This window comes from Spodoptera frugiperda, chromosome 7 (genome assembly GCF_023101765.2).
Source record: "Spodoptera frugiperda isolate SF20-4 chromosome 7, AGI-APGP_CSIRO_Sfru_2.0, whole genome shotgun sequence".
Taxonomy (NCBI): Eukaryota; Metazoa; Arthropoda; class Insecta; order Lepidoptera; family Noctuidae; genus Spodoptera; species Spodoptera frugiperda.
The window spans coordinates 3,426,903-3,439,807 of record NC_064218.1 but is presented as its reverse complement, the minus strand read 5'-3'; the positions used below and the strand labels follow the sequence as shown (position 1 = coordinate 3,439,807).

The 12,905-nt window shown below is 36.0% G+C and overlaps 1 protein-coding gene across 1 annotated transcript in view; it reads left to right on the top strand.

The window, feature by feature from the left end:
* Window positions 1-12,905, top strand: part of LOC118265942 (sodium channel protein 60E) — a 197,599-nt gene that overhangs the window by 127,399 nt on the left and 57,295 nt on the right.

The following is a 12,905-nucleotide window of genomic DNA, read 5'->3' as shown; positions in this document are numbered from 1 at the left end:
TTTCATTTTAATATTATAAAGAAACGCAGTCGGGTTTTTAGTTTTTTATTATAAATTTGAAATCACCAAACCGCATTGTGCAAGCGTAATGATTAATGCTTCTCCATGCAAAAGGCCTTCGGTCAGCAGGAGCCATTTATAGGATGTTGATGTGATGTATATACTCTAAGATTACCTATATAAACACAGCTGAATACCTACAATACCCTGAAATAAACTGAAACATGCAAATAGCTCCCGAACCCAACAAAAGGTCGCGACACACAACTCCGTTATCGTCCCATCAGTGACATATGACTCTCCCGACGATACAGCTCCTTACAACATGTAATTCAAGATGTAAGTGAACAAACTTGGTGACACTCGGTTACACTCTGTATAAAATCGTGTCAGTGTCACTCTGTTACAACACTCTGTGTAAGTTTGTTATTTACATCATTCTGTATAAGGTCTGGGACGTAGTACGGTTTTTACTCGCGTAATTGGAAACGAATATAAGCAGCCGCACTTATGATTTTTCCGGCGATTGATTTTAAAGTTTTGAAACATAATTATGGCAGAAAAAATAGCTGCATTTGTACTTCATAGAGCACTTAGCGATAGAACTAAGGTTGATTTCGAGTTCGTTTTAAAACGTACCCTTAGTATGTAACGTAGTCGAAACGAGAGCGCGTTCGGTGCTCTGATTGGCCAGCTCAAATAAACCAACCAATAAGAGCGCCGAACGCGCTCTCGTTTCGATTACTTTAAACGTAAAGCAAACTCGTATTAAGGGTACTGGACTGCACTTCATTTGTATTGTAAAGGCGGTTAACTGCACTAAGGTAATATCACAGAGCGGTTTTAGCCTAAGGGGGGGTAAAAAACCATCAGTTATGCAGCAATCGTCCTCTGGAAGTGACTCCACGTGAGCTGACTAAGGAATAGAATGCGGTTGGGACCTGGTATTATGACATAGCTTCACGCTTTCTCATAGTGGTGGGAGTAGTTAAGAAATAGTATGGAATATTTTTCAATAGGATGGCGGTATAAGGGAACAAGTAAGTGGTTAATTTATAATAGGCTAGTTTCCTACTAGACAATACTTTTTCTTAACATCAAAAACGATATTTTCTTATGAATTATTTTATGAAATACTGCGTTATGACGTCATCAAATTTTTACGTCGAATAGCAAAATTATTTCTAGAAAATTAACTAGGAAATTTAGAAAATTAAGTAGATAATCAAATCTATGAATGAAAGTGTGATTGTTTTAAATTTTTTTCTTGTTTTGAAAAGTCTGAGGAAACTATTCAATTTCTGTATTCTATGCCGTTTACTAGACTAAGAAATAAATCCTTAACACTACAATTTGATTGATATACCATCCCTGTCCTTTGTAATCAGTAGTATTTTATCTCGTATTCCCCAACCGCATTTACAACCAAACCAAAGTAACAGTCAACAAAATAATAGACTGAAAAAGCACAAAAGAAAAGCAATGTATTAAGTAGATATTTGCGTCCAACAAACAATGGATTTCTGTACGAGTCGACAGCGGTTTTATAAAATATAACTTTGAACATTTATACCCATTGTAACGCGTTGGCCTTGAGGCTAGTAATTATTTCAATACGTATACAATTATACTGGACGAATTCAGTTCACTTCGAATATTTAACTACCTGTATTTTTTTAATGTGTACTAACCTGATACACGTGTCAATTTTGTTTAGTTTTTTCTATTAGCTATATACTTGGTGACCCGGCAAACTTTGTACCGCCTCAATTTCTTTTTCTCACATTTTAAACCTTCCCTGGATTTCCACCAATAATTCAAGACCAAAATTAGCCAAATCGGTCCAGCCGTTCTCGAGTTTTAGCGAGACTAAAGAACAGCAATTGATTTTTATAAGGCAGCCAGATAGTAGATGGTGATTGTATCTTAAATACACTTGCAATACCAAAGGTGTTACGAGGGCGTTGGAGATCATGTAGGAACATGAATCGTGACAGTGCACAGCAAATAATGGCGCAATTAAACAGCCAGTTTTATGACCTCCACTAAACACAGTAACTACTTCAAGCTCATCAATCTAATTGGTGCTTCTGTCTTCTATCAATCTAATTTTATTTTGGGTGTGAAAATAATCGCCTAACGTTATAAAAGTTCCGGACTGCCTAGCGGGTTACCGGGGCTCCGGCTCGAAAAGCAGGAGTAGGAACGGGGTGGTTTTTAGTCAGCAAGATTCTGACGCTCAAGGCGGGAGAAGTCATTGGAAGATTTTCTCTCTTCAAAAACACAATCAAGGTTAAAAAAGAAAATGAATCACCCTTTCCACTTTCTAATTAGTTAGACATCTTAACAGATTTCCAATCACCGAGTACTTACGAACTAGGCGACACAAACACTACACGTGTTCTAATTCAATCTGTTTGTAGTTTATTGGGAACCTCCTCAGGGAGTGCTAACTATTGGAACTCCTATTTTACAAGTTCGAGTAACAGTGCCGTGTTCTGCTTCCAATGATTAGTGTGTCGATGGGAATCTGGCACTTTAGTATAAGTTTTACATGTGCCGTATGAGTATTCATACAAATTGCTATCTCATGTCCGTTTTCAGCAACCTCTCTTGAATTTTAAGGAACTTGTAAACTAATATAGGAAACTTTTGGTTATAAGTTATAACTAAATGAAAAGGTAAAGTCTTAATGTTCCCGCGTCTTAGATGCTCCCTTACGCTAAGTAAAGTTTAGTTAAGAAATGTTTAGTGAGAACGCCCGTAAGAATATTTTTCTACACACACTAAATTACTCACCCCCTATTACTTGGAACATAAAACAAAACATAACTGATGCAAGTGTTTACGTGCATTACATTTATTATAACTTCACGTTTTTAAAGCCCAAATGCCGTAAATTGATACAAATCTACTTACTCTTTTGTGGTTTAAGACGTAAACTTTAAACACTGAAAACACACATTCAATCTCCAGTCTCCTCTTAATAGCCACTAGACTGAAGATCGTGTATTTGATCGTTTGATTAACAAGTAACACGTAACTGCAAGCTTGATTAGTAGACAAACAATTAATTGTTTACAAGCCACCTCGACTGCCTGTGATCTGCATACGTAATACTCGTATGTGATTTTATGCACATGACACCTTTTACGAAGGTTAAAAAGAGAGGCATCAGTAAAACCAGTAAATGCTGTACTTAAACAAGAGCAAATGAAACAGAAAATGGTAACAAAGCTTTGCTCGACGCGTGATATAAACTCAATATTCGAGTACACCCTTGCTCGACCAGCGAAACCTATTAAAATATTAAAAAACAAACCACTCATACTATCACTAAAACCTGAGACGGATATTTACCATGTTTATTAATGTCTATGAGTTCATCCGTGATCATGGCGCTGCAACAGTACCGAAATATTGGAAGACATAAATAAACATGGTAAATGTCCCGTCTCAAGTTCTAATGATAGTGTTAGTGACCATGTCAGTTTAAAAACTTAAACCACATTTTTTTTTCTTCTTGAAGGCAACCGAATCACAAATACAAAATTGTCGACTATTCTGCCAGTGTCAAACCACAAATAAAAACTCAAAGTCTTATCAACAAAAAAAAAGAGTTGAACTCAAAACGTCAAAATTTAAATATAGAACGCCACGTTTAGAAACTATTGGCGCCGTTTTTGTGGCACGTCATTTGGTAGCTCAATAATAAAGGCATTGCCTATAAAAGCTTATCTAGCCGACATTGTGGCACTGCGGTATTGGTACTAATGCCGACTAATGTTAGTGTGTTGTATGTTTTATCGGGCCGCTCCATCAACAGGTTTATTGATTATACCAAATGGTGAGGGCGCTGCGAGCGTTTAAGGCAGATGTTTCATGTACGCTCCGTCGATAAAATGTTGAGTTTGTTGTAAATGTGCTTGTCATTGTTGCTTGTAAATTGAGCGTTTTAATGACATTTTCATACATTTTTACATTAAATCTCTATCGGTGCGTAGTTTGTGATATATTTGCGTCAACTACTGCCGGCAAACTACTGTTCCTGCTTAGATAATATATCGTTGACACTGTTTGGTCACGTGAAATTACATCTTTATAAATGCACCAATGACTCGGGAAAAATTCTAGTCAAAGTCAACAGTCAAATTATTTATTCCAATGAAACCACAAATAGGTACTTTTGATATGTCAACAAATAAAAGAAATAAATAACAGTCTGTCAGTCAGTTCGTTGGTAAAGCCAGGTGCTCGTTCCTGAGTGTAGATTCTAATGTGGAAACAACGTTAAAAAGACACATGAAGAAAATCCAACGCACAACAGTTCATTATTATATCAACAAGTCATTCCCAGATAATTCCCATCAGCATTACAGTTCTGAAATTAAAGTCAGTTGTTGTAGGTGTCCGCCAGAACAAACAACCTTTTGTTTGACGCCAACATCACCGGCTTATCAGGGTTTATCACACCCTGACAGACTTGATGAATTAACGCCATGAATACTTCATGAAGCAAGTTCATTAACTTGCCAAATTGTTTGTATTGTAATTATGAATTTGTAATCATCCGCGGCTTTGAGGTGTAGGGTGAATAAAGAATGATTTGGATTATTGAATGAAGGTTGGTAATTTATGTAATTTCGGTGTCTGTCTCAAATTATATTAGAGAAAAACATAGAGTATTTAACGCTTTTTTGAGGGCGAATAATCACTTCTCCCGCTTTGGACCACGAGAGAGGGAGTGTCAAACTCTAACAGCGATTGCCTAGCTGGTTTCCAGGGATCCGGCTCGAAAAGCAGGAGAAATAACGGGGTGGTTTTTAGTCAGTGAGAGTATGACACTCTCTTTCGCCTCGACCAATGCTAGAGAAGTAAATTATTTTCACCCCTCAAAACAAAAAAACACTATGCAGCAGTGTTCTCTGATAAACCTGATCCTTGCAAACGGATCCTCTTTTGTATTCAGAATAGAGTAAATAGGTGTAACAATTTTTATTTTCTCACCTGCATACCAAGTAACTTGGCCGACAGTACATGGGTTTAAAACTAAAAGCTACAAGGTACGCATTGCGCTAACTTATTCTGGTAATGTTGAAGCCACAATTTCATGTACAAATATAAAATAAAAGTAGGCACGGAGACTTATAATATGAATTCACAGCATCTTCCTCTTAATGTCGGTACTTTATGTCGAAGCGCTCGTTAATCTCATGTTTTTTTTTCGATACTTTTATTGCTTATTGCTTTGTGACCTCTGGAGTTTGGAACAGGAGTTATTGGGGCGTTTCACTCGCACTCGTGTCGTGAAGTAGTTGAATGGAACTTATAATTGCCGATAAACTGTTGTGCTGTTTGCTGAGTTTGATTTTTGTGTGTACGTGGAAATACTCGTAACTGAAAATCGCTACCTGTGTAGGTACGTGTACAAAATTTCATAAGTATTTTCTTCTTTTTAGAAATCTAGCATATTAAATGACCCTATTGGCTCACTGCTCCATAAAATGATTTACGGCGCATTCCAATAACTACCGATCGGTAAATTTGCACGAGCCGTAGAATTTTGACATAAAGTGTGTCAAAATTCTACGGCTCGTAGGCAGTCTACCGATCCGTAGTTTATTGGAATGCACCATTAGTCCAAAATCCAACAATACTTCAACATAAATCCAGGCACCATGCACCCTACTACCAAAAAAGCTTTGAACGCAACATCATCATATTTTGTTTTAAACTTTAAAACCCAATAACCGTTCTTATAACTCACGCTACACAATAACCGTCGCTCAGCGATCAGTGTCGCGTCACACGAGGCGACAGGCGACGCGCGACGGTGACGTCACGTGACGTCACGCCCTGCCGCAACATGTCCGCCGCGCGATTAGTCGCTCGGATAAACGTCAGCTCACAAACATGGCGCCGATTAGCGGTCACTCAAACTGTTTGAGTTTGAAAGTAATCGGTCGGTAATACGACTTTCGTTAATCCTCGCTCCTATGCTTGCTTAGGCGTAATTAATTATCGATTCTCGATTGATGTTTCAATTGACTGTGATGGTGAAATTAGATATGTTTTGTTTGTATTAAATAAATCATTCTATGGCGATGGTAATTAAGCTTAAAATTACCGTTTAAACACTTTAGTATATTCATTGCTTATATCATTTTTGAACTTCCATCTACGATAATTTGAAGATCACAAAATGCTTGATACGTCTACAGCGTAGCATTCGTAGTCAATGTCACCGCTACGCTTGCTACGGCGTAGCCTTTTATGGCTACGTGAACTGCCATAACCATTTTAGCCTTCTATTTGAAGACATATGTCTATGTATAGTGATGTGATATAGTATAGAATTTCGTAATCGAATAATAAATCGATTATATAATTAAAAAAGAATAAGTATCGATATTTTACGAGCAAACGATATCATAAAACTTGTATTATTATTTCGATTAGCAGTGTTGTTAAACCGAATCGAACGTTGCGTACTTAAATAACTTCAATTAGTACAATTGATTGGCATTTAGCTGGTAATGGATATTGGACCCTGTGTTATTTTAATTTTATATTGTTTTAATGTTGCTTGAACAACTTTTCTGTTGGGGAATTTTAATTTTAATGAAAGATGTGATTATGGCGTGTTTTACATTTTAATTGGGTTTACTAAGTATATTCAATTATTATTACTATTTATTTTCTGACAGACCATCTGATGCTAATAACCGCCGCCGCCCATGGACACCCGAAACACAAGAGGCGTTACAAGTGCATTGCCAGCCTTTTGGGGGTTAGAAATTTAAGGGTTGTTGGGGAATCGGAGACTGTAACAGAAAACCGATACACACAGAGAATATTATAACGACATAGTCACTAAACATTATTTATTATTAAAAAAATTAACCTCTAAAACCTGGCAACGTATTTTTAACTCTTCTAGTGTTACGAGTGTCTGAGAGTGAAATATTGAACAATAATTATTAACATAACTACTAAAAAAGATAAATACCCATCCCACTTTCAAAAAATCAAACAAAACAAAGTATCAGCAATCGAAGAAGAAATGTCAATTTTCCCGTTTTATCACTGAAAATAGAGGCGCAAACAATATTTGAAGATTCGAATCTAAAATATAGCTATTAAGGTCGATTTCTGAATGGGGCCGTACTATAGTTGTGATTATAAAGGCTGGGGTGATAACAGATATGTCGAGATTGTCGGGATGACGTCATCTTGTCGACTTTTACGACTTCAGTAGTCACTCGAAAATGGGGTGGACAGGACATTTTATTTTATTGGACAAGTTTTTCGATGTTGAACTTTTTCTGGTAGGTGTATGATGGAAAGTAATTTTGCAGTTGTTAATTTCATAAATCAGATATTTAATGTTTTTTTCTGGTGATTTGGATTAGATAGTCAGGGAAATAATATACAACTTTACATATTGTAGTTGTTCGAAAAGTTTTTAGTCACAAGAGACACTAAACAGGCGAATAATATCTTTGAACGACTACCTAAGTAAGCAGTTTTGTCAATCATTATTACATTTACAATTACATAAAGTTCTTCCAGTTAAAACTCTGTACCAAAACATCTCCCAAAAAGTCAGACATTGATTACATAACTTATATATTACCAAACTATAAATACAACGCAGGCAGGCGAGAGTGTAAACAAAATAACTTGCTAAACAACCCTTTGTGTAAACAGCGAACGAGCCTCAACCCAAATATATATACACATACACATATATTTATATATGTACCTATATATAATGTAATACGAGCTTCCGCCTACTAGCTTGCTAGAATTATCATTAAAACTTAAAACGGGATATTTACCCTGTTTATTAGTTTTTGTGAGTTTCCGATATTTCAACACTGTTGCAAGCGCCATGATCACGGATGAATTCAGTTCATAAATTAAACTATATACTGAGGTACTTTAAAATGTCAACAAACAAAGAAATAAATAATAGTCTGTCAGTCTGTCCGTCAGTGAAGCTAAGTGCTCGTTCCAAAGTGTAGCTTCGAATGGAGAAGAACAAGCAAGAAACTCCATTGCTCTTTTAAAAAATATATGTTTACAATTTCTCTGATACATTTTTCCAATCAGCAATTGTACATATATGTGAGAACAATGCAAAGACATTGCAACGCGCAACACAAATGGTAGAACTTGTGTTATAATATACTGAGGGACCTTTTAATCTAACTCCCTCTACCGACAGTCTCGTTCATATCTAAGGAGTATTCAAAGTACCCTTAACCAACGAGCATGCATGAAAAGATTGATGACTGCTGATGAAGCGGAAGGAGCATGTAAGATTCGTAGCAATCGGCGTTCCATAGTGACAGGCGTGAGGTTATGTAGACATGTATACATAGTAAATATTCCGTTTTAAGTTCTAATGATATTACGTGAACATGTCAGTTTAATAACTTATATCTCTAGAATTAAATATTACTTAACTGTGATCATTCATTTTAATACAATATTGAATCGTTTGTATGCCACGTTCCCATTTCACAGACTAGGATTGCAGAACTGTACAAAAGTATGTCAAGCAGACATCGCCATTATGCAGATGACAAGAATGGTCTGGATTAAAATGTGTATCTGTAGCTTTGATCTGCCACTGTGTCTGGCTACATTTTTCTTACCTTACCTATCATCTAGAACTGTTTAAAAACAAGTTACCTGTAATAATTTCATTATAACTTTCGTGAGACATACCAAAAAATGACAAGGAACTCGACTAGTTTCAAGCCAAGCCATGCTATTCGAGTAGCAGCGCGTTGTGTATCGTGGAATGCTGCTCATGAATATGAGACTTGAAACGAGTCCAGTACCTCGTCAAACAGTTACGTGAGTTAAGTGAGTAAGCTGATAACATAATAATTAATTTACCTGTACTTTACTTTTGTGTAATAGGCACTCTATTGTAATACGAGATAAGTAATATAAAACAAATATAACGTGTCATGTGTGTGTGAACTTTTATGTCCGTAAACGCACCCACGAAACGAAGAAATCCTAGTATGGGGCAATGTTTTTTCTTTAATTAACACATTGAACGCCGTGGTGGTCACCGGTGATTTGCCTTCAACAGTTTTCTATTGGCGGTCAAAGACTTAAAGAATAAAACAACAAAGTATCAAATCACTCCGATGTCAAACACTAAACAGTATATTTTTTTAAATTGTGAATCACTGAAACGTTTTCAGTGTTCAAAAAGTTTTTTCTTAAAGGGCGTCCATTTCCCCGCCCCGTGGACACAACAACACAACAAGCCGACAGTTGTGCAAACAATCTAGCCTAATTAAACAAGTTAGCTGTGCAAATGCACAGATTTTGTTTCACGATTAAATTAATTAAATGTTTACTTTCCCTGTTTGTTTACGGTTCAAAACTGTTTGTTATATTATACTAATTAAGTAGAGTTCTTGCAGTATCTTAATGGTTGGTGATTGATTTGTATTAAGTAAATGAAGCAGATTTTAATTTTATTCATTTGCCTACTTAGGAGTTCGTAAATAGCGAGAAATAAACTGTTTAGCTTATATTACTGCACGGTTGGCGCGGTAACTGGGCAACTGGCTGCCGTACAACGTGTAGCTGGTTAGATTCCTACACGGAGCAACTCTTTGTGTGATCCACAAAATGTTGTTCGGGTCTGGATGTCATGTGCATGTAAAATGGCATGTTTGTAAATGCACCACGGCACAGGAGAAAATTCTAGAGTGGGGCAACGTTTTGCAAAAGAAAAAGAAAAATATTACAATAAAATTAATTAAATACTAAATGTGTGTACTATTCGAACCTACATTTTAGGATGAACACCTAGCTTCACTGACCGATTGATGAGCAAATTATTATATTTTGACGATTCAACGCTATTATCAGTATGTAGATTAATTTAAATAAAATCTTTATGATAGCCACGGAAACTGGAATTCATACAAACATAATTTTTATTGGCGAATATTCATGAGGAGATTTTATGAATGTGCACGAAGCGGAAGAAGGCATGCCAGATTTGGGACATTTCACATTTTATTGCGTCTGCGTACTGTGGGGAGACAGGCGTGACTATATACATGTATACATAATATGTATATGTTACCAGGGACTCAAGTAGTGTCCTTTATTCATAATCATTTTGTTTCTACATTTAATTAAAATGCACTATCGCTTTTCTGTGTCTGCTCTAATAATATCTTCTGATTTTGTATCGTTGCGGGATCCAAGACACTCATTCATTTCCTTAGGACGCACCGGACTTCAGTGTTCCGATGTTTTCATGATTGTATCTACTGTAGATCCTGGCTTACAGGAGTTGCAGCGGTTTGGAAGGTTGTGAGGGGCTTGTCCCATAAAAATGCATCATGCGATATAAATAGGCTTCTATAACGTTTAACGCATCTAACGTTAACGTTAGCGTTTTAGTTATGTATGTCAGTTACTTAAATTGGTTGTCTACGCTTAAAAATCGTTGTAACTTTTGATATTGAAAATCCATTAAATACCTACATTTGATTGACTAGTATCACTTTATTTACATGGTGTCTGCGATAATTATCCCTAATATTTTTTTAAGTTCCGAATGCTCCTTGTCTATTGAAGGCCATATAAGAATTGCCATTGCAATGTTGGCATCATGCCCGTAGCGTAAAAAAAGGTGTATGTTCACTCGAATGGTACAATTACCAGTGGTACTTCTTACTTATTAGTGTTGTACCAGTTCTCGTAGCTTCACTACGTGTTCTGGAACTTCGAACAGTCTTGTAAGGATTTCAGTTCGGTAACGTCAGCTTTAATATTGTCCATTACTTGATTATTATGTGATAATTAATTGTTTGTGTTAGTCGTTCCTAATCCGTGCAGCCAAGAAATGGAACAATCTGCCGCCTTCTATTTTTCCTGTGAAATACGACTCAGGTCCTTTCAAGGTCAAAGTAAATAGGTACTATCTAAGTTCCTGTGCTCCATCCTCGGCCACATCTTCGCTTCGCCGTCCTGGCAAAAAGCGGGGTGATGGCCAAACGCAGACTTATAAATAGTGAAAAATAGTGTATTCATATTCATTGTAGAGTACCCTGGTCTGAAAACAAAGACAACGGTCGTGCTCTTACTGATTAAAAACCAAGGTTACTAGAATTACCTACATTCTTTTACACCGACCCAATACTAGATAGAAATAATCCTATATTTTAAAGAAACTATTAAAATTATGAAACGTACCAAACCAACTTTTTAACAAATCCCTCACTACTAGTTACTACAAACATTAACACAATATTCCGATAACTGATCCCAAATAGACCTGTTAAAGCGAAACCCGTAAGTTAATAACTAGGGGCATTTTCCCACCTCGATGTAGTCAGTACAAATACAGACATAATGTTTACAAAACAACATCACACGGTAAATTGGACAACTGACAAACAAACAAACAAATGTTTCTACACGTAGATAATATTTACCTGAAGTAATTATAAATAATCTGCTGTTTTCGGAACACCCCCTAGGGGATTGTATCAGATGACACTGGCTAATTAATTAACAACCCTAAATCTGAAATGTAAGGTTGAAATTTTATTGTTTTTATGAAGTATTTGTGGATTGGAAGATGAGGAAATTGTGCTGAAAAACCTGTTTTGGTAATGTTTATTAGAATTATTGTTTGTAAGTGCTAAGCAACGTGTTCCTTGCGTTTTGATGTCGTATTTTTCTTTAATATTTTTCCATCAGTGTATAGTAGCATTTTTATTTCAGCGACACGGTCTGATATGACATTTTATTATTATTATATATCATTCAGGCAGGCAGTTGATAGAAATGATATGTGCCTGTATCGTATTTATCTATTATTATTCACTTCGATTTATATTTTAAACTATTGATGCTTATTCAAAACTATTAATTTTATTACTTAATGACGTTCAATTATTTATTTCTTTATACAAATAACCTTTTATTATATACTAAAATATTATGCCAATAAATATAATATGATTATGTGAAGATAGAAGTACCAGGCAAGCATAATTAAGTGAATTACGAGCGTCCCATACGTAGCACATAAAAAGACACATGTATCACAGAACACATCGTCATATTCACTCAAAACTTAAGCTTTAAAAAACTTTTTAACACCATTTTACGATATAATGACATTGTTCTCATTGCTACATTTTTGATAAGGATATTTTTAGCAAAGCTTTCATTTTCATAAGTTTTAGTTTTATGATTTAGTGTTAATAGAAAAGTTTTTAGTCAGTAAGAGTCTAACACTCTCTCTCGCTTCACCAAGGTCGGAGAAGCCATTGGATGATTTTCCCCACTTACAGTAAGACAGTAAGAGTCTCAGGTGAAATGTATTTTGATATTCTTGATACAATAATTACAACCTGTACCCTTAGTATGATCCGTCCGATGCGTTCGGCGCTCTGATTGGCCGGCTCGAATAAACCAAACAACGTACTTTACTAAGTACTACACCACACATTTTTATTATAAATCAAAATACTACCATAGCCAATAGCCACCCAACCAATACAGTAACCATTATCATATCAGCCCAGAATCACCTCCTACTAAGTACAGTACAGACGTCCCCTTATTCTGCTATGCTTCTCAATCTTATGCATTCCTCATCCATCTTCGTCACAAACTGACCAATACCATCATAATTATCGGTCAAAGATCATCTTGCACCAACAGTTAGTTGCACCGTTCTAAAATTAACTTCCTTTGTCCAAGAGAGTTGAGATTTGAGTCCCGACGTTGATCGATCGAACAAACAGCTCGAGTAAATAAGAAACCGCAAATATTGATGGATTGTGAACGAAAGCTGTTTGGAGTTAATGCGACCGATGGTATAATATGATGTGGTATGACGA